The sequence below is a fragment of the Amblyomma americanum genome, chromosome 3, assembly GCF_052857255.1.
Source record: "Amblyomma americanum isolate KBUSLIRL-KWMA chromosome 3, ASM5285725v1, whole genome shotgun sequence".
NCBI classification, from domain to species: domain Eukaryota; kingdom Metazoa; phylum Arthropoda; class Arachnida; order Ixodida; family Ixodidae; genus Amblyomma; species Amblyomma americanum.
Genome location: NC_135499.1, coordinates 130815325 through 130838123, shown reverse-complemented (window position 1 = coordinate 130838123; position 22799 = coordinate 130815325). Strand labels below are relative to the sequence as shown.

The 22799-nt window shown below is 46.3% G+C and overlaps 1 protein-coding gene across 2 annotated transcripts in view; it reads right to left on the bottom strand.

Annotated features, from left to right (window-relative positions):
- LOC144124927 (5-hydroxytryptamine receptor-like) overlaps positions 1–22799 on the bottom strand; it is a 370208-nt gene that overhangs the window by 91786 nt on the left and 255623 nt on the right. The window contains exon 4 of one of the 2 annotated variants that reach the window (XM_077657877.1): positions 13314–13359. The exons of the other annotated variant lie outside the window; for it this stretch is intronic. The gene's annotated coding sequence lies outside the window, so the exon portion shown is untranslated. The remainder of the gene's footprint in view (positions 1–13313; positions 13360–22799) is intronic. 2 annotated transcript variants of the gene reach the window in all.

Genomic DNA, 22799 nt, shown 5'->3' with positions numbered 1-22799 from the left:
GTTTCCGTACTGGGCATATGCGCAAATCCTGCCCCTTCACTGCTTCCGGTGAAAGTACATCGGAAGGGAAAGTGCCTTATCGATGAGGCCTTTGTAAATCCGACGACCACGAGATATCATCTCCAAGCTGTCCGACAAAACAAAAGGCAACACAGAAGGCTCGTCGTCGAATGACTAACCATTGGCCAATACAAGACGGTATAACTTCATTGCAGGCATCCAATCGATTCGCAGCTCTCCAGTGGGATGACGACGAGTGGCCGGAGCTCCCTGAGCACATCTCGCGTGATCCTTCGGCTCAGCAGCCTTCTAGCGATACTGTGCGAAAAGAACGCCTCTGAAAACAGCCAACAAAGCAGCGCAGTGTGCCTGAACTACCGCAGGACGATATGGCCACAGTCGACGAACAAATCGCACGTCTTTTAGCGGAGGTCAACAAGGTCCGGCAACACCGTGAACTCCTCGTTCGACGTGAACGGGCAGCGGAATCATCCGCCACAACTGTCAATGACGCAGCAACATCGCCTTCCTCCCGCCCACCACTGTCATTTCCGGCCGCCTCTTCCCAGATTACCGCAATGCCACTGGACAACTCTGCGATTTCTTTGCTCCGGTTTATGGTCAACCAGTTGTCCAACCTGACGTCCGTGGTTCTACAGCGCTTGGGCTAATAACTAGAAATGGCAAGTTTCAGTCGTCCTGGTGTGCTGCAGTGAAACTGCAGAGGTTTTTTTTTTGGGGGGGGGGGGGGGGTTGGTTTATAGGGGTTTAACGTCCCAAAGCGACTCAGGCTATGAGAGACGCCGTAGTGAAGGTCTCCGGAAATTTCGACCACCTGGGGTTCTTTACCGTGCACTGACATCGAACAGCACACGGGCCTCTAGAATTTCGCCTCCATCGAAATTCAACCACCGCGGCTGAGATCGAACCCGCGTCTTTCGGGCCAGCAGAACTGCAGAGGCATTTCCACGAAGGTGGGAGAGCTCAAGACCCGACTAAAAATTCACAAGCTCCAGGTACGGGCCATGTTGCTGCAGGAAACAAACGCCTTGCCATCGATTCAATGCTTCAGTGCCTACATGTCTCCTTCAATGATAGACCGTCGTGTACAAACTGCTGCTCCCCCGGGAAAGGCGGCGGTGCATGTGGACTCACGTTTTCCGCATGTACGCCTTGCTCTCGAAAACTGGTGCACGTCGTATCAAGAGGTAGTGGCAGTGGCTGCGAAATTTAAGAAGGGAGCCGTTGTGGTTGTTTCATTTTACGTTAGATCAGCCGGTGGTGCTTCCTCCCGTATTAATCTTGGCTGGTTAACAAGTGTCCACCGGCAGTATCCCAGGTGCCCGATTTTAGTCGGAGGCGACTTTAACGCCCCTCACCAGGATTGGGGGTACCCCACTTCAAGCCCTCGAGGCAGGCGTGTGTGGGACGCCTTCATGGATGCCCAATTTGTGCTGCTCAACCATCCTGGGACAGCAACACGGCCAGTGCGTCAAACTCGCAGTGCTTCCTAGTCTCCAGACTTGACGTGGTGGTCGGGTCCGGGTACTCCCTCCTGGCACATAGAAGCAGACTGCTGGGGAAGTGATCACCACCCTATCATCATCGGTCTTCACACCTCAGATATCCGACCTTTACGCTACAAATGTTCTGTGATCAACTGGAACAGTTTTCGCTCCTGTCTGGCCAATCTCTCCTCAGACTCTTCGCCAATTCTTGTTGAGCGCATACAAACAGCGCTCAACAGTGCTCCACCTACCACCTGGACTGATGTTGGTCGACCGGCACCAGACCTCGGCCTTCTTAACTTGTGGGCGGTACGCCGTCAAGCCGAGCTGACTGCTACGCGAGACCCGTCTTCGTCGCAGGCACGCACGCGATTGCACTATCTTACAGCTAAGGCACGCAAATATGAACGCGACCTCTCTCGACGGCAGTGGCATGCGTGGTGCGAACAATTTTCTGGAAAAATCCTCGAATGCCTCTCTCTGGCGAAAATTCCGTACAATGAAACGCGGTCGCCGTTCGACTGACGCAGCAGCAACCGCATGCTTCGCGGCTAACTTGTCGCTAGATGATTTCGCCAAAGAAGCAGCGCGAAAGTTTTCCCCAAAATATAATGCTGTGCCTTATTCAGCCACTAGTTTAAATATGGCAGGCATACCAGCGCATGTATATCAAATGCCGTCTGATGTCGACGTGTCCATTCTCTGTTCCTGATTTGCTGGCTGCAATAAATGATGCGAAACGGAAAACAGCGCCCGGCCTGGACAATATTCAGTACGAGGTGTACAACAACCTGAGTAGCACTGCATTCCCTCAACTACTAGACACAATAAACAAAGTATGGTTAGATGGCGTAGTGCCCGAGAGCTGGAAATCTGCTGTCGTGATTCCCATCCCGAAATCTGGAAAGTCTCCGACGGACCTTGCCAACTTGCGACCTATCTCCTTAACTCCTACGCTGTGCAAGCTGGCGGGAGAAAATGCTAGCCACACGATTGTCATGGTGGCTAGAACAGCACGGTTTTTATCACCCAGCACAAATCGGCTTTCGTCCATATATTAGTACAGAGGACGGGTTGGCTGTCCTGACATCTGCAGTGCTGTGATCTACCCTCAGCCGCAATGTGCGTACCGTTTTAGCAATGGACGTTGAAAAGGCATATGACAACATCAGTCATGCAGCCATTCTGAAGTCCGTTGGCATGCTTCATCTCCCTCTGAGAGTGTGTTGTTTTGTCGAATCATTTTTAGAAGGCAGAAAATTTGCAATACGCTTCAGCGGTGAAGCGGCCGGATCATTTTTTCCTCTCTGCGGCGTGCCCCAGGTATCAGAATTGTCGCCGACGTTATTTAATATTGCTTTCAACCCGCTTGCTTGGCGCTTATATGGCATCCGTGACATAAAATTTCTTCAGTACGCTGACGACATCACGGTGTGGAGTACTCACCAAGATCGTACTCAGGAGGCTGCCCTTCAATCTTCCTTGGATGTTACCTGTAATTAAGCATTATCCATAAGACTTCAGCTATCCGCGCATAAAACTAACACCTCAGTCGCCAACCGCTGCGGACGCCGTAAATTTGCTGCAAGTCCAATTCGTCTTTGTCTATCAGGCACCCCACTAGAGGAAAGTCCGAGTGTAAAAATCCTTGGCTTAATGATTCACCAATCAGGATAAGCGACTGCATGGCTTTCTCAGGCAAAAAGGCAAGCTGTCCAGACTTTTGGTTTGATTAGAAGAATTGCTCCTAAACTGGTGGCGCAGGCTTGTTCGATGTACGGCAATTGGTGAGGGCAGTTCTGAAGCCACGTATTGTTTATCAAGCCCAGTTTCAACATCTTACAAGAACCCAATGAGATCGGCTTGAAGCCGTGAACCGAGAGGCTATGAGGACCATTACGTGCCTTCCACGCATCACACCGGTCATAGCTTTACAAGAGAATGCGCAGCTCAATACCATTGATGAGCTGGTGCAGCAGCGCCGTGAAGCGCGTAGCCTTAAGACAAGTCTATCGCACTCCACTCATGCACTGAGGACTTATATGCAACGTCACACTCCATTCTTCAGCCGCCAACGCCAGACCTTTTCCCATGGAAGTTTGTACAGCTCAGCGACAACAAGCCAACAGATAATCGTCGGCCAACATCTGCTAATTCGGCATCATTGCTTCGCCAGAAATTTGAGGAACAAGATGCTTGCCTGTCTGAAGGATCTAGTGTTTTCTACGTAGACGCAAGCATACAAGACTGCAAAGCAACAACAGCTATCTACTGTCCGTGCCCTGAATCAAACCTCTCGGTTTCAGCTTACGGAACCCCCTTCGTCCTTTTGTGCTGAGCTCGCTGCAGTTCAAGAAGCACTCTGCTCCATGGCAGACATAACTGTTTCCTGCGGCCCGCGTTGTCATCCGCACTGACGCCCTTCAAGCTGTCCGGTTGCTACGAAGTGTTAGCCGCTGTCCAACGTAATGTTAGTACATCCACCGACTCGCGGCACGCATCCCGCAGCCAGTACGTATTGAGTGGGTCCCACGGGATCTGCTGACCTATCAAAGCCAGGCAGATTTAGCGACCCACCTTGTAAATACAAACTCATCACTGCGTCAGCTCCTTCATATGGACAATTTTACCCTCCTTTCATTAAGGTAGGAACTCCTCCGGCGCCGCACACGTGCTCTCATCCCTCCATGTGCGGTAACCCTCCCCCCCGGTCCTACCCGTGCAGAGGAGGTTGCGCGGAGGAGGATCCGTGTCGGGGTTGCCCTCACACCAGCCGTCACTCGGAAGTGGCCTCAGTACCGAGATTTGTTTCCTTTGCCAGGGTGTCCGATATGTAAACACAAGAACATTGAAGCCGACATACATCACTTACTGCGGGACTGCCCTGCTCTCTAGCCTACAAGGATCCGGCACCTAATGGTAGCAGGTATTTCACCAAGCAACCCTGCTTCATACATTGCCTGGACGCAGGGACCGCACCATCGTTCTGTACTGGACTTCATCAAAACAGCTAACCTTTTTCCATTCATTTAATCTATACATTATTTATCACAACTTCACCCATCATTGATGCCCTTCGGCAATAAATTTCGCTTAAAGGTACACTGAGGAGAACTCTATCATTTTTTTTTGTTAGCAAAATCTGATAGTTCGGCATTTCATGGTTTTGTTGCCGCTTGTCCGGGCGCGAAAGATGCATTTATTTCGAAGAAATTTGGATTCGAAGATGAAATACTTTTTCCCGCCGCTCTGATTCAAACTCAGGAAACTCTTATGACGCCACGGCAACTCTTATGACGTCTCAGAACGGAGTGACATGATACGTGACGTAAACGCAGACTCCGTGATTTTTGACAGCTAGCGGTGCGGTGCGCAACCTTTCTTTGCCAGCCTCAGAGATTCGTGCCTTCCATGAAGTAAGGAAAATTCCTCCAAGGTGGCGCCTCTTGTCCTAGGAAGTCATCACTCTTGTACTTGCGAGATTGGCCTGTGGTGGTGACACCTGTATTTTGGTTCTTGCTATTTTCTACATTACAAGAGCTTTGTTTTCAGTAAGAGTGGCGTTTTTGTGATCAGGAACTGCTATTCTATCGATACAAGCCAACTTCAATTTCTCCCCAATGTCCCTTTAAAAAAACAGAGTTCAAGTGAGAAATAATGGTCCTCTTTCTTCAACGCTACATCAAAACCGCTACGTCGCACTAACTGGCCCAAACCGACTCCTACTGAAAATCATGGCACACCTCCAGAAAGAAAACATTCGTAGAGCGTCTTAGCCTGGCTAGGCTTAGCGCATGAAACAGAAAAAGCTGTTAGGGCTTTCGTTTAGCGATGCTGCCTTCAATTTTGCTGTGGAACCACTTTCAGGATGAGCATTTCTAAACCCTCGTCATTACGTTTTCGTTCCAAGATCGCCACCTGCTGAGTTTTTCTCGGGCAGCAACTCTTCTGGTTGCGCATTCCGCCGCTCTCACCATAAACTCCCAAGACACCGTGCCACTCTTCGCCTCCCATCCTCTGCTCTTCCCCCTCGCACTTACCTTCTTCATCCTCTCCCCTAAAATGCTGACAGCATAGTTCGCTTTCACTACTTCGCCACTTGCTACAGCGGACCGGTGCCAAATAAAGTTTTATGACTGCGATAAATTAATTTCACGAAATAATTAGTGCCTTGCGGCTGGATCTCTAGATTAAACGGTAGAATGCAGGGTTATATAAGTAAACCAAAACTATAACAGCTTTCGCTGTAAAAAATAAATCACAGGACGGTTACAAGTAAGTAACGCGAAAGGTCAGCGTCAGCTGGCGCGGGTGGAGGGAGTTTTATTCTAAATATTGGGCATAGTTTGAGGGCAGTGTTTTATTTTGAGTAAGGGTAATAGAATTCTCTTCGCTGGAGTGGGTATATTTAGGTTCGATGTGCTTTATTGGTTCTTTCGATCTCGGCTATTTTTCGATGCAGTGTTATTGTTACTGCAGGGGACGATAACGGGGGACGGTTGATCGGGGACGGCTGATCGGGGATGGTGATCGGAGACGGATGATTGGAGACGGCGGATGGGGGACGGATGATGGGGAAACTGGCTTGTGGGGCTCTTGCGAGGAGATCGGGAGAGGATACGTTTGATATGCGGACGCCGTACGCCGTAAAACCGGCGTGAGAGTTAATAAAACCTCAATCTGCAAACAGGAAAAAATAAAAATTCGTGCGCCACACAAGATAGAAGTCCGCTGCAGCACGGCAGTTATTTTTTGGGGCACTGCTTGCAACTACAGCTGTGGCGTGTGTCAGAGCAACATATGCATGAGCCGCTTCGAAGATGCAACCGCACACCAGACCACTCTAAAGAACTCTCCTACGGAAGAGTGCTTCCGAGGGCTGATTAGAATTGTGGATCAGTGATTCTGCTAGGCTCAATACGATACCCGAAAACATCGGTATATTCCGCCTTTTTTCTTTTCTGCAGTTCAGTTCAGTAGGCTCTCTCAGACGTACATATAGCAGCGCTTGGTTCGAGAAACATCTAAGGGCGGTTTGCAAATTCCAATCAAGTTCGCCAGACGAACCTGAGGCAGGCTCTTCCAAAGCAGCTATGAAACAACTCTGACCTGACAGTGCACGTTATGTATTTTTGAGGCCCCTCCTGTGAGAATCACTAGCGTACTGGAAATTTTATATCAAAAAAGGTGTTATAACTGCAGTGTTCTTCTTATCAGTTCTCAGATGATGTCGACATCTACACGTACCAATCTGGTTGCCCATCTTATGCTTTCTTACTTTGTTTCCCTTCCCCTCCTTCCTTAACCGGTCTTCATATTTCGACGTTCACGGCAAATAAACGCCCATTCTTCCAGCTTGTCAGCTTGTGTCTGCCTCGCTTGCCTCAAGCGCAGTGTCCGACCTACGATGTAACAAAAGGAAAGGCGGGAGGGGGGCAGTTGTGCGTGAGCTGTAGGCTATGGCTATGTCGTACGAAATGTCCTTATTCCCTGTCTAAACCCCATTTTTATCTCAAGAATCTTTTGTCTTTGCTTTTTATATCCACCATCCCTCTCATAAGGCGGGTAGCAAAACGGAACCTCGTGTTTAACCCCTTCTTTTCCTTCTACTTCATTTCTCTCTGTCTCTCTCTCTCTCTCAGGGGAGGAACGGCACAGCTCGTGCCACGCACGTAACCATCTACATTTCTTAGTTAAATGTTTTCCTGTTTATTGCTTGTATAATTTTCAGACCACCCAACTACCAGCATATATTCTACCAGCAGACTCGCACATTTGAAGGCTGATACGGGAACTTCAAACAGCGATAGGACGATCGAATGCATTTTGGCATTCGCATTAAAATGCACCACTTTGCCGTAATAGTCTGCTCAGTAAGTAACTCGAAGAGGAAGAAGATGGTTTTTCCGTATGCGCGTCTTAAGGTACAACACTATGGGTGCAAAAACAAACTTGCTACATCCTTTCAGTTATGAAAAGGTTTGGTCGAACGGAGGCCTTACAGACCGTATATACCACGAAACAAGCATGTATCCAGTAATACATAGCCGCATAATAAGGAAGATTGAGTCATACTGAGCTCTATAACAGATTACTTTTTAACTCCGAGAATTAAGAAATTTTATTTCCAGAGCGTGTTTGCTCTCATTTTTGCATAGGTAGTTTTGCGCACCTGCGCAGATTCAGAAGTGCTTCACCAATTTATGGGCTCGATTTCAGGTTGACTCATGCGATCGTTTTATTGAACACTGAAGCAATCGTACCGTTGCGTACTCCAGAGAAGCTTAACAGGCCGCAGAACGCACAGAATCGCGACTTTTCTCGTGATGTGCCTTCTACAATATTAGGTTATAAATTATACTACCAGAGAGCCTCGCACGTTAGTTTCGTGAATGACCGAAGGCAGTGTGTTAAGAAACGCACCTAACATTACTGGATTGCTAGCCATAACTTTCCGCAACATGAATCGAGAAGACGCAAGCTGGAGACACCAATCTCATTTCATTTCTTTTTATTGCTTTCTTGAACTGGTACCCGTGCAGGGCACGGGAATAAAACGCAAAGGAAGGAGAAATACTCGAGTTTAAACTAGAGGTGTATTCCTACGAGTTAAGAAAATCACTACATTCTAGGGAATGAAAAAGTTCGGTATTAGATGAAGCGAGAGAAAAGTTTGTTCGCAGGTGAAAACAAAAACGACATCGAACGGACCACACGCGGTCGAGTGAAATTGCGAACGACTTAGGCTGGGGAAATTGGAGAGAAAAAAAAATTAAAAGAAGAGGTATAGGATATATAATGGGCGCCCGCGAGATTCCTCAATTACTTCCTCGCTGGCGTCTGCCTTTATAACTCCGGCCACATCACAGGCGTCGGCGGCCCGCTTTCAGTTATCTCTCTGGAAACCGTAAAAATTGGAACGATGGTATCCGGAAGTAAGAGAGAGAAAAAAAAAATAACACGTTGTTCAATTTTCGTTTTGTAGCCGCAGAAACCTGCCGTAAAACGAGTGGAGACCGGATGATACGACGGCAGCCGAAGCCAACCGTTTCACTTCACAGGAGAGACCGCGGGGCATCTAATTTCTTCCTGCCCGCCCGCTATACACGCATCGAAAATCAGTTCGCAAAGCGCACACGCGGCCGGCAATATTCTGTTTCGCAAAAGCCGTTTCTCATCATTTGGCGTCTCGCACAGCCGTCTTCCTTTCTTTCCCGGTCGTATACTTTCGTTTTCCCTTCTTTCTCACCGGCACGCTTCTCTCGAAAGCGCGGGAAAAAAAACGTGGCGCGAGAAAGACGGCTTTTACGTGCCGACCGCAAATCTATGCGCTGCGTCGCTGGCGTCTCAACTCTTCCTCGAGCACGTTTGTCGGAACGGCCAACTCTCGCGCTACCAGATGCGACGGTATAATACGGGTGCGTTTTTTTTTTTCGAGATGTGCTGCTGGGGCGAATCCCGTAGCCCAAAGACACGCCTTCTATACGCTGCAAACTTCGAGCAATTTGGAGCGAAGCGAGGAACGAGACGTGAGCAGCGGGCAGCACTAGATGCTTCGAAACCGCGGCCCTTCCCTTACTCTCCGGCAACCCCCCTCCCCCCCTCCCTCCCTCCCTCCCGCGTTATTCTCAACTCTACTGTACCCTTATGCTCTGCTCATTCGCGCCATCGCGTGCGGATGCCTTGTCCTGCGACGACTGACGCCCCGTGGTGCAGGAACCGATGATCGGAGTAGGATCCGGGGATTTCGCCACTGTAAAGCGGTGGCGAGTAGGCGTCCAGTATCGCTACCGCGATGATGAGGGTGGTCGCTCGGAAACATTGCGCGATGCGCCGATGACGGAATTCCGAGAATACGTCCCGGCGGCAATAGCGGGACCGCTGCCAGAGTTCTGGGAAGACGCGACGCTGGGCGTCATATAGCCTCGTATGCGCTCTTAACGCAACTCTGGGCGCGTATACCGCGAACTTCTCGCGTTTTCTTTCGCGGCCGGAGCACTTTGTTCCATGTTCCCCATGCAAGTGCTGAGCCGTGCAGGCCGTGCCGCTTGCGTAATCCACATTCGAGGCCGCTTGACGCGCTCAGCCCTGAGACGGGCACTTAGCGTGACCGATGTCAGTTTACCATAGTAGCTGTCAACGAGGGAGAACTAAACGAATTACATGGTGCTCCATGCAACGAAGGTGAAATTAGCGAGAAGTGCTCAGAAGCGTCAGAGGGCTCCAGCGTCTGTTGTTCTGGAAGTGATGCTTCCCTCAAAGTTACCATCGTCGCCCTCCTCATTCCCCAAAATCGAGCGTTGTCTCCGCCCAGTGATGTAATAGACGCACTTTGCTGCGCCTAGCGCACAGTAATACGTTGCTGCCGCACTGAGTACAACGCTGGTGTCGGAACTTTAAAGTCGTACATGCGACGCCAGGATCATGTCTATGATTCTTGTACATTAGCTTTAATTGTGGGAATGTTGTGGAATATTGTAGCTTTCTATAAGAAATATAAAAGGTAATGGTAAATTCTTCCGATGCTAGCAAAACCTTTCTTTTAAAGTTTGTTGATCGCGGGCATAGAGCAGATAGGACTGCTATAGAAAATCCAATAGAAAACGTTTTTGACGATAGTAAAAACTTCAATAGCTAAGAAATGTGAGCCTGCTGAGGAAAAGAATGCGAGATGTATTGATTGTTGTAGTAAAATGTTGTGATATAAAAAAATTGCTTTCATAAACGGCAAAGCTAAAACAGGGGCCAGTTGGTTCTGCACCATGGTTTACTGCGTGCTACCGCACACCGCAGCAAACGACGAGACAAAGACAAAAACAAGTACGCTCGAGTCGCGAAATCACAACTGTATTACACGCGTAACTCATGCTTTTTGTAGAAATTTTAGCGCATGAAGTATCCGGTTATTTAGCCATGATGATACAGGTGACGCTCCACCACTATCCGTTCTTGATTTTGTCTGTCTCTGTTTCTGATAACGCAATGACAAGGTCACTAACACACTTTTCAGGATCCGCTTCGAAGATTACGCAAGCCTCTATAATCTCTTTTTATATCCTTTTATTTCTATGACCTATAATGCTAGTCTCACCAACCAACGGATGACACTTTTTTCGAGCGCAATGCATGGCCAGGTTCCTGTGCCAAGTCCACCCGCAGATCCTGGAATTTTCGCTTATTCTTTTATGAATGCATATAGTTTATCTTTTTTATTTTGTGCATCTGTGTCTTTATTAATTATTGCGTCGGCCAATCAGGAGGATGCATTAATCGAAGAATAAGCGAACATACTAGGAAGTGTGGGCTCAGTGCGCACCCAGGGACCCTGGCCACGTTTTGTGCTTGACACAAGTGTCATCCCTTGTTTGTTGAAACCAGCATAATAGGACATGAAAATAAAGGTATAGAACGAGAGATGAGAGAGGCATACGCCGTCTTCGATGCAGATCATGAAAAGTGTGTTGGCGACCCTCTTTTTCGTTGCCCTTACTGAAGCAGAGATAGACATATTAAAGAAAGGATAGTGCTGGTCCGTCATCTGTATCATCATGGCGAATTATTTCATACACATCATCCGCTAAAATTTGCATAAGAACAAGTGTTACATGTGTATTAAACAGCAGTGAATTTGTGCCCCGTATGTACTTGTCTGCTTCTTTGTGTCGTCGTTTATAATGTTGTGTAGTCGCGCGCAGTAAACCATCGTTCATAAAAAATTCTCGTTGAAAATGGGCTTGTCAAAATTTTCTGTGGATGTTCCGGTGTTTCATTTTTATCTGATGACAGGTGACGGAACTTTTCAAGGTAATACCATGCGAGAACTTCCAGAAATAAGCGTTGTTCTAATTTAGCCTTATTTAGAAGTTAAATGGTTCCGACACAAGAGATCATGGATACACGTTCAAGTGAAACGAAAGTGCGTGGCGCACATATCTTTGAACATCTCACTTAATTGAAAGCTGGTGGAGCTGTGCCGAGCATTAGTTATTTCCTCAGCATCGTCTCACAAAATATTGAAAAAATTACCTTTTGTGCGCAGTCATGTAGCATGGAAAAAATTGCCTTTCTACAAAAACGCCTCCCGCAGCCAATTTGGCTTAGTCAATGGGACACACATTTGAGTGTCTAGTTATGTATCTCAAGAGCTTCCGTAGAAAGCTGTGACTAGTCCGTGGTAGTTATTTTCGTGTCCTTTCTGATTATGCAAACGATGCATTCGGCAAGTCTCGCAGCATCGGCAAGTTGTCCTGAAGACAGCAGAGAACGTATAACTGATATAGTTGTGTTAGGGAGTTGCTTCATTAACGCGCTTGAAAAAATACACTTGCACAAAGCTTGCGCTGTGTCCAAATAAAGTGGGGCCCCTCGTAACCGAAAAGAGATAGAAAATTTAATATTGAACAGGAACCAGCACGACCGTCAGGAGCAGAAAATCACAAAATGCAAATGCCTCATAAACGCAAATGAATCTTCTCAAAAACAACAATGAAAGTAACATGTAGTGATCGTAAGCACGAGATACATATCACAGCATTTCGCCCAAGAACAAAGTTAAGAAAACCTTCGTCCCTATTTTAAATGCACTTGAATAGTGTCTAACTCCAGTGCAGATTTTTGATAATACTAACTGCTTCAATGTTAGTTTCATAAATATCACTGCAAACAATCAAAATCAGTGGATGCCTCGCCCGCAAATGTCCAACTAGAGTTTAATATACCAAGGAATCCTGGGTGATTTATCTAGGTACCCTGATCAAAAGATAGCTTCTTAACAGTTACCCTTCCTTAGAATGCAACCAAAGGCCAATAAAAAATTGTAGCGATAGGAAGCAGTAGGAACTGGATAAAAAATAATTTTAATAGATCTACAAACACCGGATATTGCCGTAAAAGTGCATTACATAGATTTTAATCCAGGAAGTGGAAGCTTTCATAAGTGACGATAACGTGGTGATTTGAATGCGTGACAGGTAGGCGGTGGCTCTTTTAATGCATAGTCTCGGCCTGAATGCATCGCATAAACGGTGCGCATAAAAATTCCTGTTCACCGTCGGCCGCAGCCCTCATTGCTTATCTTACTGGCAGAATATTTTTGCTATCGTCATCGTGCGAAAAGAAACTTTCTCAATATGCGCATACCTAAATACGCGAGGAAATTATTTCCGCGGTCGTTACAACTTGCAGTAACGGCCGCTGTCCTTTTACCTCACACGTTTGCTGTCACGGCATGGTTGCTGTTGCATGGGAATGTTGGTTTGTTTCGTTGAAATGCGTTGTATCCTATAGCACAGAAATTAGGAGAATTAAGGGGGTTATTTTTTATTATTTTTTTCAGAGGTTGTTGTAGCAAACAGTTCTTCGTGTGGGGGCTGCTATTAATAGCAGGTTTTAGGCGTAGCCGGTATGTAGTACAGCTATAAAATAAATTTACCTGTCTGGCGCTTTGCTTCACACGAGGGCCAGGCAAAGATAACATTTCATGAAGGTTTTTTAATGAAAGATAGCCCTTAGGTAAAACATCACCACTATGATCACCTTTCTTAAAATTTTGAGACTCTGCAAACAAAACAAAAAAACTCAAGACTAGTGTGATGAAATACAGATTCAAGATTATGTGACCAAAGCAAGGCGCACCCACATAAATACGTTTAGAGCTAAACGTAAATGGCGGGAAATTCTTGGAAGAAATCACAAATCATAAGACGAAATCATAAGGCACAGAGCTGCTTGAAGCGTAATGTTGGTGGTGAATAAGCACTTTGTGAAAGTATTTACTACTTCAAGTAAATTGCCAAGAACACTTACGTGACTCTCAGATTCTCAGCCTCAGAAGTGGCACTCAAGCAGTGATCTGTGGGGGAGAAATCCAAGATATTTTCACTTTAAAACTGCACTAACGAACATTTGAGGCAAGCACCATCCAGTAAATATTAACATACATATTGAATTTGGCTTGGACTTTGTACTAAAAAGAAAGGAATGGTTCAATAAAGTAGTGATGCAAGACATCGTAGTTATAAATATGTATTGTTGCGCATGAGTAAGATCAACTCAAATGTGTGCCATGCAGAGCAAGCACATTTTCTTTCATTAATTATGCGCCGTTCGCACTGATATTAAGCTAATTTAAATACTTTATTAATTGTGCGGCAAAATACAATTATCTGTATACTATGCGGCATCAGCGAACGTTAACAAACCTCAAGTGGTCGAAACTCGTCTAGAGCCCTCCTACCCTCTCCCCCTCCCGAACGCTCCTCCATTTATGGCGTCCCTGATAGTCTACGTGCAGCATCGGGACCCTAAACAGCGGAGATATCTTATCAATCGGCCACCTGCATGAGCATGCTATGTGTAAGACAAGCGACGATAAGCAAGAGATAATACCTCAGGGTTATGTTAATGCTCAGTACCGCATTATATGGCTACAGACACTACAGAACCTTCCACAGTAAGTATCTATACATTGCTCGGTGAAACAGAAACGCAAAGTAAAGAAACCCACTTGCACTGGAGCAATGCCGCAAGACAAGAGAAAAGCAAAAACAAAGCCGCGAGCAAAACTACCAATGGCATTAGAGCCTGCCAAAACAAAAGCCATACGCCTGGCTACGACAGAAAAAAATTTCATACAGAAAAGACAAAGTGAATGGCGAATCAAAGACGACAGCATACCAATAGGATTATAATGATGAAGGCAGTGCACTTGAATGAACGCACTGTACTGCAGAGAGGTGATTCCGAAGACAAAAGAGTATTTGCATGGTTAGGCAGATTCTCTCCTATCTCCCTGAGGTGGGAGCAGAGGAGAGAATCTACATTACTCCCCTTTTCCTTAATAAAGATTTTCTCCTCCTCCTCAGTCCTCTGCCTCCCACAGTAAAGAAGAAAAGAAAAAGAGGCGCAGCGTTCTAAGCACAAACGAGAGAATTCTCTTCGTCATAACCACGAAAGAGGCTCGGAGCCGGTGCAATTATCTCAGGCAGTGGAAATTAAAACTTGGGCAAGACCTTCGCTTTCAGGAATAACCGCAGCAATCGCAGTAAACGAGTTTTTTCTCAAACCTCTGCCCGACGCCTGTGCAGTGCGAATGCCCCCCCCCACCCCCCCCCCCCCCCCCAAAAAAAAAAAAAATAACGGCTCGAGATGTCCAGAAGCATTGCCCACTAACGCGAGCGGCACATCTACGTTCCGCCAATAATCACGCTTCTGTCGAGGCCGTTCCAGTTAGGCAACAGCCTGCAGCATGCGGCTCAGCGTGCGTGGGGGCCTCATAAAGACCGCATCGAGGTGCTCACGGCATGAATCCGCGCTTGGACTGCCCCCTGCTGAGGTCCCGGAAAACCGCGGCACAAATAGATGAGGCCATGGTCCGAGACTGCACGTACCACGCGACTCGGTTCATATCGTCCGCTTCGGTGCTTTTCGAGGTCGTACTTGTTAATCGCCCAGCGTAGCCGCGCAAACGTCGCCCGGGTATACGTACCGGCCCTCTCTCTGTCTGTCGCACTCTTTTCACTTTCTCTCCGAATTTCTCTCAATTTTGTTGTCTTTCTTTCTTGCTTTCCATATCCGTCCTCTTGTTTATTGCATCTGGGACACACTTCTGGCCCTCTCCTCCCCACCTATTTTATTCTGCGCACTCTCCTTTAACCTTTCCATCGGGCAGAACGCAGTTGTCGGTCGCCAGTTTCACGTCCTTTACCGGTGTTTAACACGCCGCAAATGATGTATGTGACGGCCGAAACACCAATGGCCGGTTGTCTATGGAGGCTGCATCGCTGCTGTTTCTTTTTTTTTTACCCGTGGCCTTGCGGTTTCTGTAGTGGCGGGAGAAGCACGGCCGAAATGAATACTGCATGGGACGAGCGGTGTAGGGTATTGTGCACGGGCAGCAAGAACAGAGGGAAAAAATGCGTGCCTGGCGAGGTGCGACGTGCCGGTAGCCAAGCGACAATCTCTTCTATTTAGTTACAAATGGGCGATATGAAACAACCACAGGTACACAATGTAGTCGGAGCCCTGCACTTCACTGGGTTTAAGTTAACGTTTTGTCGAGGTACTTCATTATAAGGATTATTTTCTTCAAACAGAAAGAGTGCTTTCAATCTCAGTAGTCGATCCCAGGAAATTGCCAGCACGAAACCAAAAGAAACGTTGTGCGACGCGATTGCCTCTATCGCCTTTAACTGAAGTTGTTTTCTTGGTATTTTTTACTAAGCCATCTGTGTTTGTTTCCAAATGTGCTCGCTGTCACTGGGGACTGTTTGGATTCTTTCCTGGAATGTTATTCGCTTTATCGCTTATTCCGCAAAAATGTGCCTCTTTCTCCCCGGATTCACGATTCAGGAAGGCAGTGACATTTCCGCCCTCGTCACGACATGGAGCAAGACTTTTTGCCTTGGGGCCCAGGGAACCGGTTTCCTTTGATGCGTGTCCAAAGCAGGGAACTTTTGTTGTTGACGGAGCGGCGCACTCCAGGAGCCGAGGGAATATCCTTCCGTTTATGTAACTACGACTGTCCTGAAAGGCGCAATGTGGAAAGCGAAAGGAATGTTTCAATTTTTACAAGTTTTACTCGAAACCAACATGTATTGTTGATTCCTTTTCGAAAGTACCAAAAACTTAACCGAGCTTAACCGAGCAAAACTTAACTTGACCAAGCTTAAAACGCAGCCACCGCGCGAGGCGGCTGCAATTTTATGGAGGCATTTAATTTTTCATTGAAAACTTTATTGAACCAAAAAGGTTGCGTTGTCACCGCCGTGGATGTGGTGTTGGGTCCAGGCTTCAGGCGATGGCCACGGCTTTGTGCCTGCGGGCGACCTCCAGTGCCCAATCCACCACCAGCCTATGAACTTAAGGTTCCGAGCTGGTTACCGCAGTATGTCACTGTTCTTTGTTGCTAATATGCCATTCTGGTCTAGCCTTAAGCCTGGAACATCCGTCCATCATATGTGCAAGGTTCACTTTTGGATCCTTACACATGGGGGACTGTGGTTTAAAGTTACCGGGGTACATTAGGGCTCTTCTGTGTGGGTTAGGGAATGTGCCTGCTTGAAGTTGCCTCCAAACAATCTGTTTCTGTTTATTTAGTGATTTATGCAGAGGCGGGTATATTAATCTCTGTTCTTTGTAATAGTTTGTAATCTCGATCCTTGTATGTAGTCATGCGCTCCTCAGCTGTCTCGTAGGGATGAGAGCTCATGACCCGGTTAATGAGACCTCGAGCTTTTTGATGAGCCATTTCATTCCCTGGATGAAAGGAGTGTGCGAGGACCCAGGTCAATTTAATCTGGCGAATTTGAATATTTTTTGCCCTGTCGAGGATTTGGTGTGCAATTTTGTGTATTTTTCCTTGTGCAAAGTTCCTTACAGCACTTTTCGAGTCACTCATTATGACTCTACGTTGTGTGCTGGTTATCGCCAGGGCGACTGCTGCCTCTTCTGCTTCCTCGATGTTGTTTGTGAGGACAGTGGCAGCTGTTGTTGTTTCGTCATCCTGGTTTACAGCGGCTATCACGTGGCCCTTCCTCTCCTCATGCTTTGACGCATCCACGTAGGTTACCTCCCTTTGGCCACCGCAAATATATATATATATATATATATATATATATATATATATATATATATATATATATATATATTTATGAAGGGAGCCAACAGTCACCGAAACCAAGGTACATAGGGTAACGTTAATTTTTTTTTTTTTAATGTGTTATGCTTGCCAGTGGGATAATAATACTTAGATGAATAAATCGCTTAAAGAAAATTACTTATAAAGCAGCAGAAAAAACAACCATGCCGCCGGTGGGATCCGAACCCACGACCTCCGAATATCGCGTCCGGTGCTCTTACCAACTGAGCTACGGCGACGGCTGTCCAATCTGCTGCTCTCGTGGGTATTTATGTTTACTGGGTGTAAGCGAGCCTTGAGAGTGTTCACCAGCGCCACCCTCGACCATAGCGGCGGACGTAGCACGTCCTGTAATACCGCGAGCGTAACGTAGAACGTCATCTAACGGCGAGGGCGGAAACTGTGCGAGAGCCCTCTTATGCTACCTATGGCATCAAGACTGCCAGAACCGAGACCCTCGTTAAGCTATTAGCAGATAAGTTAAAGGAAATGAGGGGCCCGTTTGACAAATTTATGAAGGGAGCCAACAGTCACCGAAACCAAGGTACATAGGGTAACGTTAATTTTTTTTTTTTTTTTTAATGTGTTATGCTTGCCAGTGGGATAATAATACTTAGATGAATAAATCGCTTAAAGAAAATTACTTATAAAGCAGCAGAAAAAACAACCATGCCGCCGGTGGGATCCGAACCCACGACCTCCGAATATCGCGTCCGGTGCTCTTACCAACTGAGCTACGGCGACGGCTGTCCAATCTGCTGCTCTCGTGGGTATTTATGTTTACTGGGTGTAAGCGAGCCTTGAGAGTGTTCACCAGCGCCACCCTCGACCATAGCGGCGGACGTAGCACGTCCTGTAATACCGCGAGCGTAACGTAGAACGTCATCTAACGGCGAGGGCGGAAACTGTGCGAGAGCCCTCTTATGCTACCTATGGCATCAAGACTGCCAGAACCGAGACCCTCGTTAAGCTATTAGCAGATAAGTTAAAGGAAATGAGGGGCCCGTTTGACAAATTTATGAAGGGAGCCAACAGTCACCGAAACCAAGGTACATAGGGTAACGTTAATTTTTTTTTTAATGTGTTATGCTTGCCAGTGGGATAATAATACTTAGATAATACTTAGAACACATTAAAAAAAAAAAAAAAAAAAAATTAACGTTACCCTATGTACCTTGGTTTCGGTGACTGTTGGCTCCCTTCATAAATTTGTCAAACGGGCCCCTCATTTCCTTTAACTTATCTGCTAATAGCTTAACGAGGGTCTCGGTTCTGGCAGTCTTGATGCCATAGGTAGCATAAGAGGGCTCTCGCACAGTTTCCGCCCTCGCCGTTAGATGACGTTCTACGTTACGCTCGCGGTATTACAGGACGTGCTACGTCCGCCGCTATGGTCGAGGGTGGCGCTGGTGAACACTCTCAAGGCTCGCTTACACCCAGTAAACATAAATACCCACGAGAGCAGCAGATTGGACAGCCGTCGCCGTAGCTCAGTTGGTAAGAGCACCGGACGCGATATTCGGAGGTCGTGGGTTCGGATCCCACCGGCGGCATGGTTGTTTTTTCTGCTGCTTTATAAGTAATTTTCTTTAAGCGATTTATTCATCTAAGTATTATTATCCCACTGGCAAGCATAACACATTAAAAAAAAAAAAAATTAACGTTACCCTATGTACCTTGGTTTCGGTGACTGTTGGCTCCCTTCATAAATTTGTCAAACGGGCCCCTCATTTCCTTTAACTTATCTGCTAATAGCTTAACGAGGGTCTCGGTTCTGGCAGTCTTGATGCCATAGGTAGCATAAGAGGGCTCTCGCACAGTTTCCGCCCTCGCCGTTAGATGACGTTCTACGTTACGCTCGCGGTATTACAGGACGTGCTACGTCCGCCGCTATGGTCGAGGGTGGCGCTGGTGAACACTCTCAAGGCTCGCTTACACCCAGTAAACATAAATACCCACGAGAGCAGCAGATTGGACAGCCGTCGCCGTAGCTCAGTTGGTAAGAGCACCGGACGCGATATTCGGAGGTCGTGGGTTCGGATCCCACCGGCGGCATGGTTGTTTTTTCTGCTGCTTTATAAGTAATTTTCTTTAAGCGATTTATTCATCTAAGTATTATTATCCCACTGGCAAGCATAACACATTAAAAAAAAAAAAATTAACGTTACCCTATGTACCTTGGTTTCGGTGACTGTTGGCTCCCTTCATAAATTTGTCAAACGGGCCCCTCATTTCCTTTAACTTATCTGCTAATATATATATATATATATATATATATATATATATATATATATATATATATATATATATATATATATATATATATATATATATATATATATATATATATATTCGACGATGCTTCTCGGAATTTTCGGTGACATAGCGAACTTTGAGTTTGGTAATGATTCTTTTGCCGGTTTTAGAGTTAGCGAGTCTCTCCAACTGGGAGATTTTGTGAGCCTCAATCAGTTCCTCTAAGGTGTTGTGCATTCTTAACCCCAACAGCTTATCCGTAGCGTAGTTGTGGGTAGGCATAGCGCAATTTTGTATGCCTGCCTAATTAGGGTGTTACTTTTCTCTGTTTCAGTCCGGTCCATATTTAAATGCGGTGCCGTATATACGATCCTACTCAGGACGAAGGCCTGAACAAATCTCCTGGTGTCTGTCTCTCTTGTTCCTTTGTGTCCATTGGTGATCCTTCTAATTAACCTGCTGAACTGACATACGTAAGAGGCCATTTTTTGATGGCTGTGGCGTTTTTACCATTACTGTGAATGTAGAGTCCAAGTATTTTAAGTTCCTTGACTCTGGAATTTTGTTTTGCCCCAGAAGTATCTCAGTGGGTGGGTGTTCTTTAATTATCGGGTGCTTTATTGTTAGAAGTTCTGATTTAGACAGGGAACAGGTGAGTCCAAAACGCTCGGCTTCCCTGACCACTGTGTCCGCGCCTCTTTGAAGGGTTTCCTTCAGCTCGGCATCACTTCCTTTGGTGGCCTATAGCGTGATGTCATCGGCGTAGAGTGCGTGGGACAGGTTGGGCACTTTGTTAAGTTCTTTAGCCAGATTTATGAGAGTTATGTTAAATAGGAAAGGGGACAAGACTGATGGAGGCAAAACGCTAAGGCGGCCGTGTGTTGTGCGATGTCAGTGCACGTTAAAGATCCCCAGATGGTCGAAATTATTCCGGAGCCCTCCACTACGGCACCTCTTTCTTCCTTTCTTTTTTCACTCCCTGTTTTATCCCTTCCCTTGCGGCGCGGTTCAGGTTTCCAATGATAGATGAGACAGAGACTGCTCCATTTCCTTTCCCCAAAAACCAATCATTATTATTACTTATACCAGAGATTCGCAAGGCACCAGAACTTAGGCTCCCGCCTTGGCTTTATATTCTGCACGTTTGAAAAGATAAAGTAGCAGTCGACGTAAATTCAACATCTTTTTGAAGCTTTTTCCAAAGTATATCAAGCAAAACCATTCCTTCGTCTCTCCAAACTCTCGCTGTGAGTGTGTGTGTGTGGGGGGGGGGGGGGAGGGGTGCTTGCGTGCTTGCGTGTGCGTGTGTGTGCTCGTGCGCCTGCGTGCGCGCGCGGAAATCAAACTTGTACTGGACAAAATATACGCTTTATGTCGAAGGCAACAAGTACCCCCACAGTAGAAATCCGCCGGTCACATAGCCGAATATTCAACGAACGTTTGTTTCGTCGGGCATCGAGTTCATTGAAATGTGAGAACACATTTACTAACACCTGCAAGGGATTTTATCGAACATATGTTGGAATCCGCGCAGGTTTCCTGGTCAAAAAGTGGCATTGTCGTACTATCATGAGTAACCGTAAGAGCCCCCCCCCCCCCCCTCCTCCCCCAGTGGCGTGTACGGAACCATGCCACATGCAGTCTGGTATTGTTCAGCACAGGCTGGTTCGGGGTCTCTTACATTTTCTCACGACAATCACCATACTGAGTTGCATTAATACGCTCTTCGAAAAACTAATAGCTAAGAGAATACAGGATTTTGTTGAAAAATATGGCATCTTAGCCAGAGAACAGCATGGTTTCCGCAGAGGTCATTCTACAGGCACAGCAGTACACTCAGCAACAGAAATAATTAACCGGGCTTTAAATTGAAACAAGATTATTATAGGCATATTCCTTGACATTAGAAAAGCATTCGACACTGTTAAACATGACATTTTGTTACAGAAACTTGAAAGTTATGGATTTCGAGGACCAGCCAGCAATTTTTTCCGTAGCTACCTAACTAACCGCATGCAATTCGTGCAAATCTCAGATCAAAGATCTTCAATGGGGGAAGTTAGGACAGGAGTTCCGCAAGGGTCAGTACTTGGCCCCCTGCTTTTTTCCCTCTTTATAAATGATTTTCCTCGTTTCATTGAGCATGGACAAGCAGTCATGTACGCAGATGACACAGCTCTACTGATACCTCATCAGTCGGCAGAAAAGGCTGAATCACTTGCAAATGATAGCCTCCAAAAAGCAGCAAATTGGTTTAGCACTGACAAACTAGCGCTAAATGTAAAAAAAAAAACAAAGTTCATTGCTTTCACCTCCCGTCGTAAATCTACCCCCGTAGAATGTAGTCTGCATCTCGATGGATTACCAATTGAACGGGTTCAAAGCTACAAATATTTAGGAGTAACTCTTGATGAGAATCTACACTGGGCACCTCATATAGAAAACTTATGCAAAACGTTAACCTCTGGGTGCTATGCACTAATTAAAGCACAAAAACATTTTGACAAGAACACACTACGAATGATATATTTCAGCGTTTTCCATAACCATTTATTATACTGCATTGAATCCTGGGGTTTCACCTTCGCATCTTACTTAGCAAAAGTTAGCACTCTCCAGAAAAGGGCTGTCAGAATAATATCATATGCACCGAGGGCAATACCATCCAAACCTCTTTTTGATGAATTAAACATAATGCCCTTCACCAATGTACGTGAGTAGAAAACGGCCATTTTAGTCCGCCAGATAATTAGCACGAACTCTCCACATCCTTCTTCCATATTCATCTCTCCCAAACGTGACACTAGGCAGGCACAGCACAATAATTTTAATTTACCCATAGCTCACAACATATACGGGCGGCGCTCAATTTCTTTTATCGGGGCTAAAATATGGAATACCGTGCCGTGTTACATGAAATACACGTCCAACTTTGTTTCTAAACTAAAACGCCACTACCTTAACAAGCAATCTGATGCACCAAGCTAAACACGTGTTGTTGCTCATAGCAATGCTCCATATAGTGATTGTTTAACTCTGACAATGTTTGTAATGGATCCATCACTAGCCATAGCGGCTAAGGATCCAGATGACTACACAGCATTTTGTGTATCAATTTCTGCGTGAATAAACGTTCTGATTCTAATTCTGAAAAAAATACACTAGCAACGCTTTGAAACAAGAATCAGGGAAAGAATATTGCATTGTAATCATTATTAACCTTATCGAATCTCTCACCAAATCGTTGCTTTGCTTCCGTCTACTGTCACGCCCCTCGGTCTAAGCCGGGTAGGTTTGCAAAGACAGGGACTTCCGATTGGGGCCGCTACTAAAACTCCGTGCCCGTTCGCTTGCAAGCTACACGTTACACCCGAACGATGTCACAGGCCATGAGCCTT